Source organism: Pseudonaja textilis, chromosome 2 (genome assembly GCF_049901715.1).
Source record: "Pseudonaja textilis isolate UNSWEBS1 chromosome 2, rPseTex1.2, whole genome shotgun sequence".
Lineage (NCBI taxonomy): Eukaryota > Metazoa > Chordata > Lepidosauria > Squamata > Elapidae > Pseudonaja > Pseudonaja textilis.
This window is the reverse complement of record NC_141991.1, coordinates 247,487,006-247,500,379: the sequence shown is the minus strand read 5'-3', so window position 1 is coordinate 247,500,379 and position 13,374 is coordinate 247,487,006. Positions and strand designations below refer to the sequence as shown.

The 13,374-nt window shown below is 43.2% G+C and overlaps 1 protein-coding gene across 5 annotated transcripts in view; it reads right to left on the bottom strand.

The window, feature by feature from the left end:
* Window positions 1–13,374, bottom strand: part of SMAD2 (SMAD family member 2) — a 50,308-nt gene extending 36,934 nt beyond the window's left edge. The window contains exon 1 of one of the 5 annotated variants that reach the window (XM_026714782.2): window positions 13,196–13,374. The gene's annotated coding sequence lies outside the window, so the exon portion shown is untranslated. Of the gene's footprint in view, window positions 1–10,806; window positions 10,882–11,154; window positions 11,263–13,195 lie in introns of those variants that run through there. The other 4 variants (XM_087927506.1, XM_087927507.1, XM_087927505.1 and 1 more) reach the window with 4 other exon arrangements.

The window sequence follows — 13,374 nt, the reverse complement described above, 5'->3', positions numbered from 1 at the left end:
GAGTTTTGTCAGCAGGTTTGGGGATCCCATAGAAGTGGGGAACATCAGAGGTGTCAAACTCAAGGCCTGGGGGCCGGATCTGGCCTGCGGGGCCTCCCTGGAAAAATAGTGAAGGACCGGCCCATGGTGCCTCTACCAGTGAAAACTGAGCTCGCAAGAGCCGCACACAGCCCTCCTGAGCTCTATTTTCACTGGCAGAGCGTTGCAGGAGGCTGTCGCAGCAAAAAACGGAGCTCGGGAGCCCATTTTCACTGGCAGAGTGCTTGGGCCACCATAGGTGCCCCCCAACACAAGTGACACCATGCTGGCCACACCCACCCATCCCAGCCCCACGAGGTCAAACACAAACCTGATGCTGCCCTCAATGAAATTGAGCTCGACACCCTTGGGCTACATGGTAGGAATGATCTCGAAGTTGCTCTCCCGGGGTTTTAGTTATATTTTTGTTTTATTTTTTTAAAAAAATTGTTCTGTTTTATTACATGCCCTTCCCCCCGCCCCCGAGTCAAATCCATGTGACAGGCAGCCATATAAATGTGATAATTTTTAATAAAAAAACCCTACAATAATACAATACAATCAATGAGCTAGAATGTACTTGTATTCCTTAGGTAAAATCACGCATGGCTCCATTTAGCAACCTCCTTGCTTAGCCACAGGAATTCTGGTCCCAATTGTGGTCGTTAAGTTGAGGACTACGTTTAGTCAAATCGATGGGTTTGGCTGACCCCTTCTCATACTGTAAGCATTATGCCACAGTCACAATTATTCTGGTTTTAAATAACTTCCGGGTACCATGAAGAGCTGAAAGCATCGTGGCCTTTTACTCTCTTTTTCACCAGTCCCCGCATATTTTACAAGTTTCCTCTTCAGAAGTCGAAAGTAACTATGTTGGAATGGGCTGGTAATTTCCCACTTCCTTCTATTTCTTAGAATTGCACCATGAGCCTTTTGGCAACAACTTCTCATTGTGCAATGTGCCACCCATTGAAATTCACTGGAGAATAGGATAATAAAGCAAATACTATGGAAATATTTCAGGGATCATGTCAAACCTGAAGCTGACCTAACCGAAGCCATCTTGACAGCTTCAGGGTTGCCACACTGGAGCTGAGGGATAGGGAAGGGAGGAATTGAGGTAGCTGCGATTTTGTAGCCAAAACAAAATAGTTTCTCTTGGGAACCAAGGACATTCCCACACCTGTTCAGAGGAAGGCGGAGTGATATCACCAGGCAACCAGATGGCACCATGGTTGGATCATGTGATTGTTTTGAGAAAGTGACAAAACTTTTACTTTTAACTAGGTGAAAAACGCGGGAATCTCCAGTCAGTTTTCACCAGATCTGAGCCAATATGATATATCCAAATAAAGCTACTCTTTGAGGAATCTATCTGCCTCAGAGTTTTGCTTTCTATGGGTCTATTATTTGGAACCCTGACAGCTGACCTTGAAGCATTATTTAGTTCTTCAGATCAAAGGAAGGCCCTTGTCCTCAAGCTAAACAACTAAATATATATAAACATATCTTTATGTACAATTTATGTAATTCATCAACTGCTCTAAAACGCTTTAGTCGATCTTTAGTAAAATCCTGATATATATTAATAAGAGCATGTGTATACACACTGTCCTCAACGTACAACTACTTTAGTATATACATTACAACGCCTTGAAAAACAACTGGCCCTGGCGTCCCTGGTCAGAGAAAATTCGCCTGGACCAATTGGCTGCTTCCCGGGCTGGGTCCCTGCACCTTCTGAAAGCAAAGTCAATGGGGAAGCCAGATTCACTTAACAACCTTGTTAGTAACTTAACAACTGCAATGATTCACTTAGCAACTCTGGCAAGATAGGTCATAAAAATGGGGCAGAAGTCATGTAACGAATGTCTCACTTAACAGAAATTTTGGGCTCAATTGTAGTTGTAAGTCAAGAACTACACACACACATACATACATATATATAGATATATATAGAGAGAGTTTAATATGCTTTGTAGCTTTACAAAATAGATAAATCCTATTAAAAGAGCAACATATAACTTTTAGAAAGCAATATTTGTAGCGCACTTAGCAAGTCAAGCTCTTGATGCTTCCAATTAAAAATGTGCATGCATGATCCATTAATACAAAGTAATCTGAAAACTGCATCTGAAAACTTTTAAAACTGTATACACCATTGTCAAAACTACAGGGAACAGGCAACATTTCTTCAACTATAAACCCTGAGTCCATTGCTGCTCTCCAAATCAAGGATCATTTATGAATATGCAAGTCCAGACTCTTATTTTTCAGAAATGAGTTAGGATTAGCAAATGAATGTATCTGTTGGAATAGTAATACAGTATACTGACAGTGCAACATATAAGGCCAAAAGAATAAGGCAGCCAATCAATGCTTCCGGCCCTGGCCTAACATTCAAATAAACTGGCACAGGGATCATTCAAAATAGTTTCATTACAAGCTGAAAAAAGAGGAAAAAAAATCAGGTAATATGCATAATCACGAATGAAGGTGAATGTATGTATCCCAGGATAATACTGCAAGATCCAATCTTGGTCGATCACCGGGACCAGAAGTTTAGTCTTCCAAGCTTTCAGACTCGTATTGGAGCTCATCCTCAGGGAATTTCTCTCTAGCAGACACACGCTGCTAAATTCCCCCAGGATAGGTTCCAGCACAATTCCGAAAGCTCAGGAAAGTTTAACCGCTGGTTCTGGTGATCAACTCAGACTGGACCCTGCAATATGCATGATCCATATAAATGTATTGTCAATGCAGGAAAGAAAACTTTCTTCAGAGGAATACCTTATTCTTCATACAAAAACAGAAATTGAGGTTTTAAAATTGTAAATGTATGACTAACAAGGCATATAGCATGTTTAAAATCCAATGTATTGATACTACTCTGCAGAAGAGTTATGTGATTCTAATTAAAGCACAGCAAAGCATATAACCCTGCATGCTAATAGGGTATCTATCTATCTATCTATCTATCTATCTATCTATCTATCTATCTATCTATCTACCTACCTACCTACCTACCTACCTACCTACCTACCTATCTCAGGTTCATACAGCTGCACATTTCACCAGAAGCAACGATGGAAAGAGCACAAGATAAAAACGTTTAAAAAGTGCAGTAATATATACAACAAAAAACGAAAATATAACCCTAGGCAATGAGAGAGATACCAATGACTACCTCAGCAACTCTCTGGTACCTTGAGAGCCCTACATCTGATAACATAACCTGGTCTTGAGGGCTTTTTGGAATATTAAAAAGATGGAACTAACCTAATTTCAGGGTGAAGGATATTCCATAAGGCAGACTCCAGACCAAAGAAGGCGTATCTTCTGTGACCCATCAATGGAACCTACAACATACCTTATCTGCTAACACTCATGGGGTGGGCTGATATAACAGGTGAGAAGGGTCCCTCAGCCTGGCTCCATGCAATGAAGGGCTTTAAAGGTTTAAACCAGTACCCTGAATTGGACCTGGAGGCAAACAGACAGCCAGTGCAACATGCAGAGTAAAGATGTGTTGTTCTAGGAGTGTATCAAACTGCCCACCCTATACCAGCCGAAGGTCCCAGTCAGATTACTCTTCAGGGACACATTGATGTAGTCCAGTCTGGGAGTGACCAGGCCATGAGTGACTATAAGCATTTTAGGTATCTTTTAAAACTGTCGTAACAGTTTTAATATTGATGTCTGTGAGAATGAAGCTGCGTGGGACAGCGGTTAAGGTGTTAACTGGCACTGAAAACATGCCCACAATTCATTCACAGTTAAGGAAGCTCCCTGATCAACTCAAGTTAATCCCTCTTTCTTGGCCCAACTTTCTTACAGGGGTTATTGAGGGGGAGAATGCATATGCCACCATGAAATCCTGAATGAAAGGCGAGATACAAATCTATCCAAAAAAAAAAAAAATTACACCCTAATCCTTCTAAAATTACTTTAAATTAGTACTCTTGTCAACTGTGACAAACAACTTCAGTAATTAGATATTGAATGGAGTAATATTTTTTTTTAAAGATTTAAGGTTAAGATCTCCTCTGAATCGAGCTTAGCTCTTAGGTCATTTCACTTCATCCCACTGCTATATTGCAGGATGTTTTTTTTTTCAATTTAGCAATCTGCCCCACAGCCGCGATATTCCTTGAAACCTCCCACACGATTACGACTTGTTTAGTGCCCGAGCTCTAAAGTCAACCAGGAGCTGCCATCAGTTGAGGCAGTACCACTTTAACCTGTCCTAAATCAAAGTTAATCCAATTTATTGGCAGGTACAGGGTGTCCTTGAATTACCAACTTCTGACAGTTTTGGCCACCACACTACCAACAAAAAAAAATGTTGTGACTCTGGGAAAGAGTGCAGAGAAGACCAACAAAGATGATGAGGGGACTGGAGGCTAAAACATGTGAAGAACGGTTGCAGGAACTGGGCCTGGTTAGTCTAGGGAAGAGAAGGACCAGGGGAGACAGGATAGCGGCCTTCCAATATCTGAAGGGCGGTCGCAAATAAGAGGTGGTAAACTAGTATTTTCCAAAGCACCACAAGGAAAGACAGTAGATGGAAAGTAATCAAGGAGAGAACTTAGAACTAAAGAGGAAGTAAGAACGATTAACCAGTGGAACGGCTTGCCTCTGGAAGTTGTGGGCGCCCCATCACTGAAGCCTTTTGAGAAGAAACTGGACAGCCGCTTCTCAGAAACGGTATAGCAGGGTCTCCTACTTGAGCAGGGGGTTGGATACATGACCCACAAGGTCCCTTCCAACTCTGGTTATTTTTTGCTCCCCGACCTACTTCAGAAAGTGCCTTGCTGTCTTCACCCACTATCACTTCACAATGTGCAAGGTACTATTTGTCCCGGGACAGTTTCCCCTTTCAGTAGTAGAAAGTGAAAGAGGAACTAAGAACTTCATTTCCCGCTTAATGCCCATCGAAAATGAAAGGGCGGTTCCTTTCTGCTGCAGGTGACCTACCCACATTACCTGAGAAAGAGCAAGGTCTCTCCTCCAGAGTAAGCAGAAAGTATTTCTCCCACTTCCGAAATCAGTCATCACAGAGAAACTGTGCGATTGGAGGACTTGGCCCTCGGGGCTCTTAAACAGAATATAGGTAGTCCTTGATTTACAACATCACATTTAGCAACCCTTCGAAGTTACAACGGCATTGAAGGAAATGATTTAAGACCATTTTTCACACCTATGACTGTTGTGGCATTCCCCCGCCCCCCCCACGGTCATGTGATTTTCATCTGGATGCTTGACTCACATTTATGACGGCTGCAGTGTCCTGGGGTCATGTGATTCCCCTCTTGAGACCTTCTGACAAGCAAAGTCAATAAGGAAACCAGATTCACTTAACAACCGCGTTACTGATTTAAGAACCGCAGCGATTCACTTCACAAATGTGGCGAGAGGAGCCATAAACTGGGGCAAAACTCACTTAACGAATGTCTCACTCGGCAACATAAATTTGGGGCTTAATGGTGGTCGTAGGTTGAGGACTATCTGTAATAATAATTCTTTCCAAAGCAACCACGAGTGCCTGCTGGGGCTTGGTGGGGTGGGGAGCCACACGGGGCTGGGCAGAGAGTGGATGTTTGCTGCCACTTTCTGGGGCAGCTAAGCCTTTCGGGGGGCATGCTAATCTGGAATTGCTTGTCACCCCACGAGGCAAGGCAGCAGGAGGTCTAAAAGGGCACGGATGTGGAGAGATGGGGGAGGGTTGAAGTGCCCTGTGGTTTTAAGAGCAGGCAGGCTGCCACTCACTGGAATTTCGATTGCATGACTACCAGGGCACTGCAGCGGTCATATTTTCTGGCATGAGTCACAGATGTCCATTTTTCCAGCATTGTAATAAATTCAAACAATAGCTGAACAAAAGGTTGCACGACGAAGATTACCTGAAAACCGACACAAAAAGCAAAAGAAGAAATTAGGGGAAAATAGGAGAAAGAACATGTGTTGGACATGTTCATCGTCTTATTTGTAAAAAAAAATAATAAAGGCAGGTTACAAATAAATAAATAGCCCCTTTATTATATTTGGCCTATTATACAGAAATATCCCCAGGAAGTTTGACTTGTCTTGACTTGGGAACAGATAAGTTAAGACTCTACGAAGTTTAGTGGGGTCAGATCTGGATCGTTTGAAGGATTTGAGGCTAATTCCCTGCCTCCTCCCTGGCTTGCTGGGTATTTCCCTAGCAGGCACCCAATAAAATACGCCTCCTTCCAAAAATGCTTAGAAGAACACTTGGCAAAGAAAACGAAGATAAAAAAAACGTTTTCTTCACATTCAGAGCAGGAAACCAACCAGAGAAGGAGCATTAAAAGTTGATAAGGATAGAAAAACAGCAGAAAAACTTAATGATTGGACTTTACTACTGAGGATTTAGGAGAGATTTCTGCATACCGTCCTTTCCAAAAGGACTTTCAGATGAACTTAGGCAAACTGAGCTAATGATAGGTGAAGTTATAAGGCAAACTAAAAATCAATCAGTCCTAGGTCTGGAGGATACCCACACAAGAGTTCTTGATCAACTTACTTATGGAATAGTTGATCTTTCACAAGAATACGTAACTTCCCTTTAACAATACTGTATATCTGTCTTTGAGACTGGAAAATAGGAGGTGTGGCTCTGAAATTTAAAAAGAGATCACAAAGTTGAAGAGAAGTCATCTTAAGATTTAAGAAATGATTAAAGAGAGTTCAGAAAGAAAATAAGCAAATTCAAAGAAAGAACCTTCATAAAAAGGAATCAATGTGACAAAGATAAGTCTTATCTCACTAATCTTGAAGATTTGTCTAAAAGCATCAACAACCACGTGGACAAAAATGGCCCAATAAATATTACAAACTTCCGTTTTTTAAAAAAGACTTTGAAAAATTCATTCATCAAAGGCTCCCTCCTGGGTTATGACAGGGATATCAACGCTGAGGGATGCATCAGGGTTGTGTTTGACCTCAGGAGGCCAGGGTGGGTGTAGCCAGCAAGTAATTTGTGTCAGGGGGGTACCTGTGGTGGTCCGAGCGCTCTGCCAGTGAAAACGGCCCCCTGAGCTCCATTTTCGGCTGTGATAGCCTCCTGCAACCCTCTGCCAGCAAAAATGGAGCTGGGGGGTGGAGCGCCAACAGCCCTTGAAAGCTCCGTTTTCGCTGGAAGAGGCACCATGTGCTGGTCCTTCGCTGTTTCCCGGGCAGTTCCACAGGCCAGATCTAAGCACCCTGCAGACCAGATCTGGCCCCCGGGCCTTGAGTTTGACAATTCTGGGATATGAGGATCAATAATTTCATGGATTGGCTCTTAATTAAAAAATAGAACGCACAGAACAGGAACAAATAAGCAATCCTAATTTTGGCTAGATGTGCAAAGTGGTTTCTCCAGGGATCAGTGTTGGAGCTGATGAGTTTAAGCTTATAGGTAACAACTCTGGAGTTAGGATTGAGTAGCGAAGAAGCATGCTTACTGACAATTCCAAAGTGAATGTGAAGAACTTCAAAAGGAACGCCTCACACCAGGTAAATGAAGGGCAAATGAATGTAAAATTATGCACGTTGTAGGAAAGCAACTTAAGAGTCATGATACATAGCTTAATGAAAGTATCAGCCCAGTGTGCAAAAGCTGCAAAAAGTCAAATTCCACACTTGAAGACCCAACTGCCAATACAGTAATGTCTTTATACAAATCCATGGCAAGAACACACTTGGAGTATTGTATACAGCTCTGGCCACTGCACTTTAAAGTTATGATAGAAACCAAACAAGATGCAAAAAAAAAAAAAATGGGGGCAACCAAATAATCAGCTGGAGTAGTAACTAGCGCTATTCAGCTTGGAGAAAAAGGAGAGCAAGGAAAAACATACGGATGCATAAATTCACACATGGCTTAGATAACATGAAGAGTTAACTTCTGTTTTTCAAATTCAGATAAATGTAGAGAGAGAAGGAAACACTTATTCACACAACACATAAGACTGTAGAATTCACTGCCAGCTGACAGTAATTGCAGCCAATTTCAATAGTTTAAAAAGGGGACAAGTTATCAATGCTTACTAATACCCATGGCTCTTGATCACCTTTTTTGAATTGCAAATGAATACCTTATGTTCTGACTGCTGAAAAGCAATAAAGGTTATTTTATTGCTAGAGCTTATTCTATTTTATTTTTGTTGAGCATGGACATTAATGTCAAGGGGGAAGGGGATGCTTCGAAAAGCAAGCAAGGAAGACCTCCCATTGTAAATGGAATCTTGTGCCTTTGGCCTACCTTATTCACAGAGAACCTGAGATGCAAACAGCCTCTGTTTTTTTACAACATCTGCTAAAACTCGTAGGAGGTTTTTTTGCCAATAAGGCAAGAAACAAAATTGTAAAACAAGCTGTAAAAATACACCTGCTGTATTTACTTTAAAAGAAACTTCCATAACTCCTTACTCTTCCCTGCCCACAAATTAGAACATCCTAGTCTTGGCCATGCTTAGTAGTCTCAAGTCAACCAATTGATATGCTGTCTTGTAACTTGTCTGCCTCATCTTCCCTGCCCTTTAACCGAAGCATTGCCTATTTCTGAACAAGCTTTTCCTAACAAGCTCTTCTTTCATTCAATTTGCTTTTATTTGTTTTTCTCTCAGTCTGTCTCCTTTGTTCTTCTCTGACAGAATTTTAAGTCTTCCTACAATCTTGACGCAGTCAGGGTGTGTCTCTCTCAACTCTGCTGTGTCCAGGATGGGTACCAGGATGTCTGATATTGGGTAAGCTTCCATTCTGGGCTAATGCTCCTATCAACCTTTTGTCAACTAGAGTATCTCCTAAATCAGGAAGATCATGGTAAAACAGCACCTCTATAAAGAAGGACATGCGCCTAAGTAATCCTCATTCTTAACTTTCTCAAACTGGGGGGAAAAAAATCCCACCTATATTAGTTTATTGCTTCTAGTAGTAGTTATCTACAGCTTACTTTACCAAAATAATGTACAAGTAGTCCTCAACTCACAACAGGTCATTTAGTGACCATTCAAAGTCACAACAATGCTGAAAAAAGTAACTTATGCTAATTTTTCACACTTATGATCACCGCAACATCCCCAAGGTCACGTGATTTATATTCAGATGCTTGACAATCCACATTTATGATGGTTTCAGTGTCCTGGGGTTATGTGATTCCCTTTTGCAACCTTCTGACAAGCAAAGTCAATGGGGAAACAAGCTTTACTTAACAAATGTGTTACTAATTTAATAATGGCAGCAAATGGGCCAAAGCTCACTTAACCAATTTCTCATTTAGCAACATAAATTTGGGGCTCAACTGTGGTCGTACGTCAAGGACTATCTGTATTTCAATTCTGATTCTGCTCAACCCACTTCACGCTGTGAATTGTCTTACTAGATAACAGAGAAATATTTAGCACAGAGTTCTGCAATCAGAAATCTAAACAAATCTTCATCTATAGATGAAAAAAGCAGTTATCTTAAAACCCATTGCACTTTTTAAACTTTAGCTGTTAAGTGTGCAGAAATGTTAACAAAGTGCCTTAGTTTTAATATACACAAGTAAATATGACACATTCAAATATAGACCCAATTACCATATTAGTAATGGGTGGCCTTGGGCAAGTCAAGTAGTTTCAATTCCCCTTACATGTTAAAAGAACAACAGTAATCTACTTTATTAGGATTTCTGCAAGATCAAGCACAAAATATTGCTATTTTAAAGATGCATACAATATGTGGTACAAAATAAAACCTCTTCTACCTTTCAGAATACAAAACAGGCAGTATTCTTGAATTCTTAACTGGTATGAAAACAAAATCTGCCTGCTTCATTTCCAGATGGTGAAAGCTGCAAAAAGTTAAAACTAGCAAAGAAAGTTACTCATTTTGTTAGCCCAGTTTCACATACCTGCTACCAGTAATACAGAGCAAAAAAAAGTATACAACCAGTTTTTAAGCAAGTTAGTGAGTTAACTTTCATTCCAAGAAATGTCTTAAAATCAAGTTATTAAATGTCTTCAATCAGTTACTTTAAAACAGCTCTTAGGCAGAGGTATTTTACAAGGCTGCCACAAAGCTATGATAGATCACAAGACATTATCTGCATTTTGCTATCAATGTTTTTTAGAAATTATGTTGAAACTATCTTTCAGAATAACAGAGTTGGAAGGGACCTTGGAGGTCTTCTAGTCCAACCCCCTGCTCAGGCAGGAAACCCTACACCACTTCAGACATTGACTGTCCAATCTCTTCTTAAAAACTTCCAGTGATGGAGCACCCACAATTTCTGGAGGCAAGTCGTTCCACTGATTGAACTTTCTGTCAAACTAACTTTAAAAGGACCAACTTCATAAAGCATGTGTGTAAGCAGTATCAAATGTAACAAAACTGACTCTCAAAATTTATAAGATTGCATTTAATGTATTATGGCAGTTGTAGAAACTGCTACTGTCAATGGAAGCAGAGGACCAATCTCTTTCCCTGTTGTAATCAATCATACCTTCAAGAACTGCACTAGAAAAGTCCTGCAAATTTATATTTTGATTAAATGTTGGGGTCAAATGGGGCAGAAGAGAGAATTTACTGGTATACTATTCATTCTCTACTGTGCCTCAAAAGGCAATCAAGGGATATTTTTTATAAGTAAATGAAATTAGTTAATATAGTCTGGGCACTTTCTAGACATTGTTTTCCCCATATCAATAACTGCAAACTGCCCAACTCCTGCTTCTACCTCATCCCTTTGGAGATCATGTCTCATTTAGAATTCTTTCCAACAGAACTTTTATTGCTCACCTAATGAGCATATAACTGTTCAGTCTTGATAACAGCAGGTATGTTTTCAAAATGCATTTTCTTCATAAAGAAACTGGGCACTTGTATAAGAAAGGAAAAAGGGGTAAATACATTACTCTGAAGTTGAATTCACTCAACAGAATTGCAATTTCCAAGTACATGACTCCTTACAACAAGAATCAACATTTCCTGTATTACGAGAATTTAATCCCATTCATTATATTAGCTCAGAAACATAATTGTAGCCAACATCCTGACAAGAACACCAACAATTCCCAGAAACCAATGCATGTTATTAGCTCATAAGTAGTCAGAATTTTGTATTGATTGAAAACACCAAATGCTTACCACTGAGGTGACACCTTATTTCTGAAATAAGCATCCCATGTCAGTTCTTGATTAACTCATCTAAATACAGGAAATTGTGTACTCTTTTTGTCAACAACCGTGGCTTTTCTGAAAGACAATATTTTCTCCATTTTTTAAAAAAAATATTGTTGAGTGGCCAAACTTCAAGGGAAAAGGTGGGGAAGGGGGAATGGACAGAATCCTTTCTTGATATGCCATAACTGCCCAAAACAACCTTTCAGAACTCATTCAGAAGTAAATTTGTGCAGACAATATTTTGTAGCGTTATTTGAGAAAGGAGACAGAACTTCAAATCATTTAATCTTATTACTGGTTTATCATAGGGGCAGGAAGGGGTATACAGCGTTAAAAAAAAACCAAAAGGTATATTCTATCCTAAAATATATAGTTTGCCTTCCTTCCTATACAGTACTTCTACCCATGCCCCTATTTAAAGACCTAAAGGGGAAAACTTTCCCATCTTGACGACACAACGATGTGTGTGCTTTTTGAACCTCCTTTTCTATGGAGGAAAAAATGAGGACACCCTGAGTACAATACCGAACCTATGAACCTATTTACCATCACCGACCCATTTAAACTTGTCCTTCTCTCCTCCCCCCCCCATCTCTCCATCTACTCTGCCTGCAGACACAGGTGAGGCTTGCTTGCAAGAGAGTTGGGAGACGATGCTTTCTACCCTCTCTCTCTCTTTTGAGGCTCTTCTTCCAAATCCATGCCTGCGCCTGGATACATTACAAACCCGGCCTCTTCCAGGAGCTTCCGATGGCCGCCTTGATGACGCCCCTCTTTAAGAAGGGAAACTCGGGCTGAGACTCCGGGCAGGAGGAGGAAGAGGAAAAGGGAGAGGAGAAGGCAGAGGAGAAAGAGGAGGAAGAGGAGGGGGTGGAGGAGAAGGGAGAGGAGGAAGAGGGAGAGGAAGAGGAGGAGAAAGGAAAAGGAAAAAGGAGAGGAGGAGGAGGAGAAGGAGAGAGGAGGGAGAGGAAGATGAAGGAGGAGGAAAAGGAGAAAGAAGAGGGAGGAGGAGGAGGGAGGAAGAGGGAGAGGAGGAGGATGAAGAGAAGGAAAAAGAAGAGGGAGAGGAGGAGAAGGGAGAGGAAGAGGAGGAAGATGAAGGAGGAAAAGGAGAAAGAAGAGGGAGAGGAGGAGAAGGAAGATGAAGGAGGAAATGGAGAAAGGAGGAGAGGAGGAGGAGAAGGGAGGAGGGAGAGGAGGATGAAGAGAAGGAAAAAGAAGAGAGGAGGAGGAGGAGAAGGGAGAGGAGGAAGAGGGGGAGGAGGAGGAGGAGAAGGGAGAGGAGGAGGAGGAGGAGGAGAAGGGAGAGGAGGGAGGGAGACTTTCCAGACCAGCTCCCGGGAAGCCCAAATTGCTGCTGCTCCTCTTCTTCCTCCTCCTCCTCCTCTCTGCTCGCGAGGAAAACCTGCCTCGGGAGGGAAGCGGAGCCCCTCGACCGGCGGCCGGCCGAGATGCTGCTGCTGTTGCTCGCTGCTGCTGCTGCTGCTGGTGGTGGTGGTGGTTCCCCCCGCCGGCCCTGCAGAATCCCCGCCTCAGCCCGGGAGGCTGTTGCAGCAACCCCGCAGTGGCGGCGAAGGGGCTGCAGCGTGCGCCGCGCGAGGGAGGCAGGCGATCCTGCCCGGGCGCGCGCTTGACGCCCGAGAAGGAGCGAGGCTCCCGGAATATTGGGGGGGGGGGGGTTCGGGAGGCCGAGCATCCGCGGCCGGCCCATCCCACTGCCTGAGGCGGACTCGCACCGGGGAGGGGAGGGGGGGGCAAAGGGGGCGCCGGGAGGCGGGGTCATTTTTCTTTCTCCCTCCCCCCGTTTTCTTCTGCCGCCCTCCCCAGCCAGGGAAGGCCTGCCCCTCCCCCACCACAACAAAGCGAGGGCGCCACCCCCACGCGCAGCCCAGGCTTTGGGGCCTATGCCGCCCCCGGTCGCTCCCTCCCTCCCTCCCTCCGCCGCCTCTCGTCCCCGCCGCTCCCACTCGGCCACCCGTGCCGGGCGGCCACCCCTGAGACCAACCTCCGCGCCCCCGAGCTGCGCCTCTGCCGCCCTCGTTCTTTCTCGCTGGCTGCCCCTCACCGCTCCGCACCCGCCATTGGCTGGCCGGGCCCGGACCCGACCCGCCCCTTTCTTCGCCCCGCCCGCCGCGCGCAACGCCGTTGGCTGGCGCGGCCGTCCATCCAAAGGAGCGTCGGCGC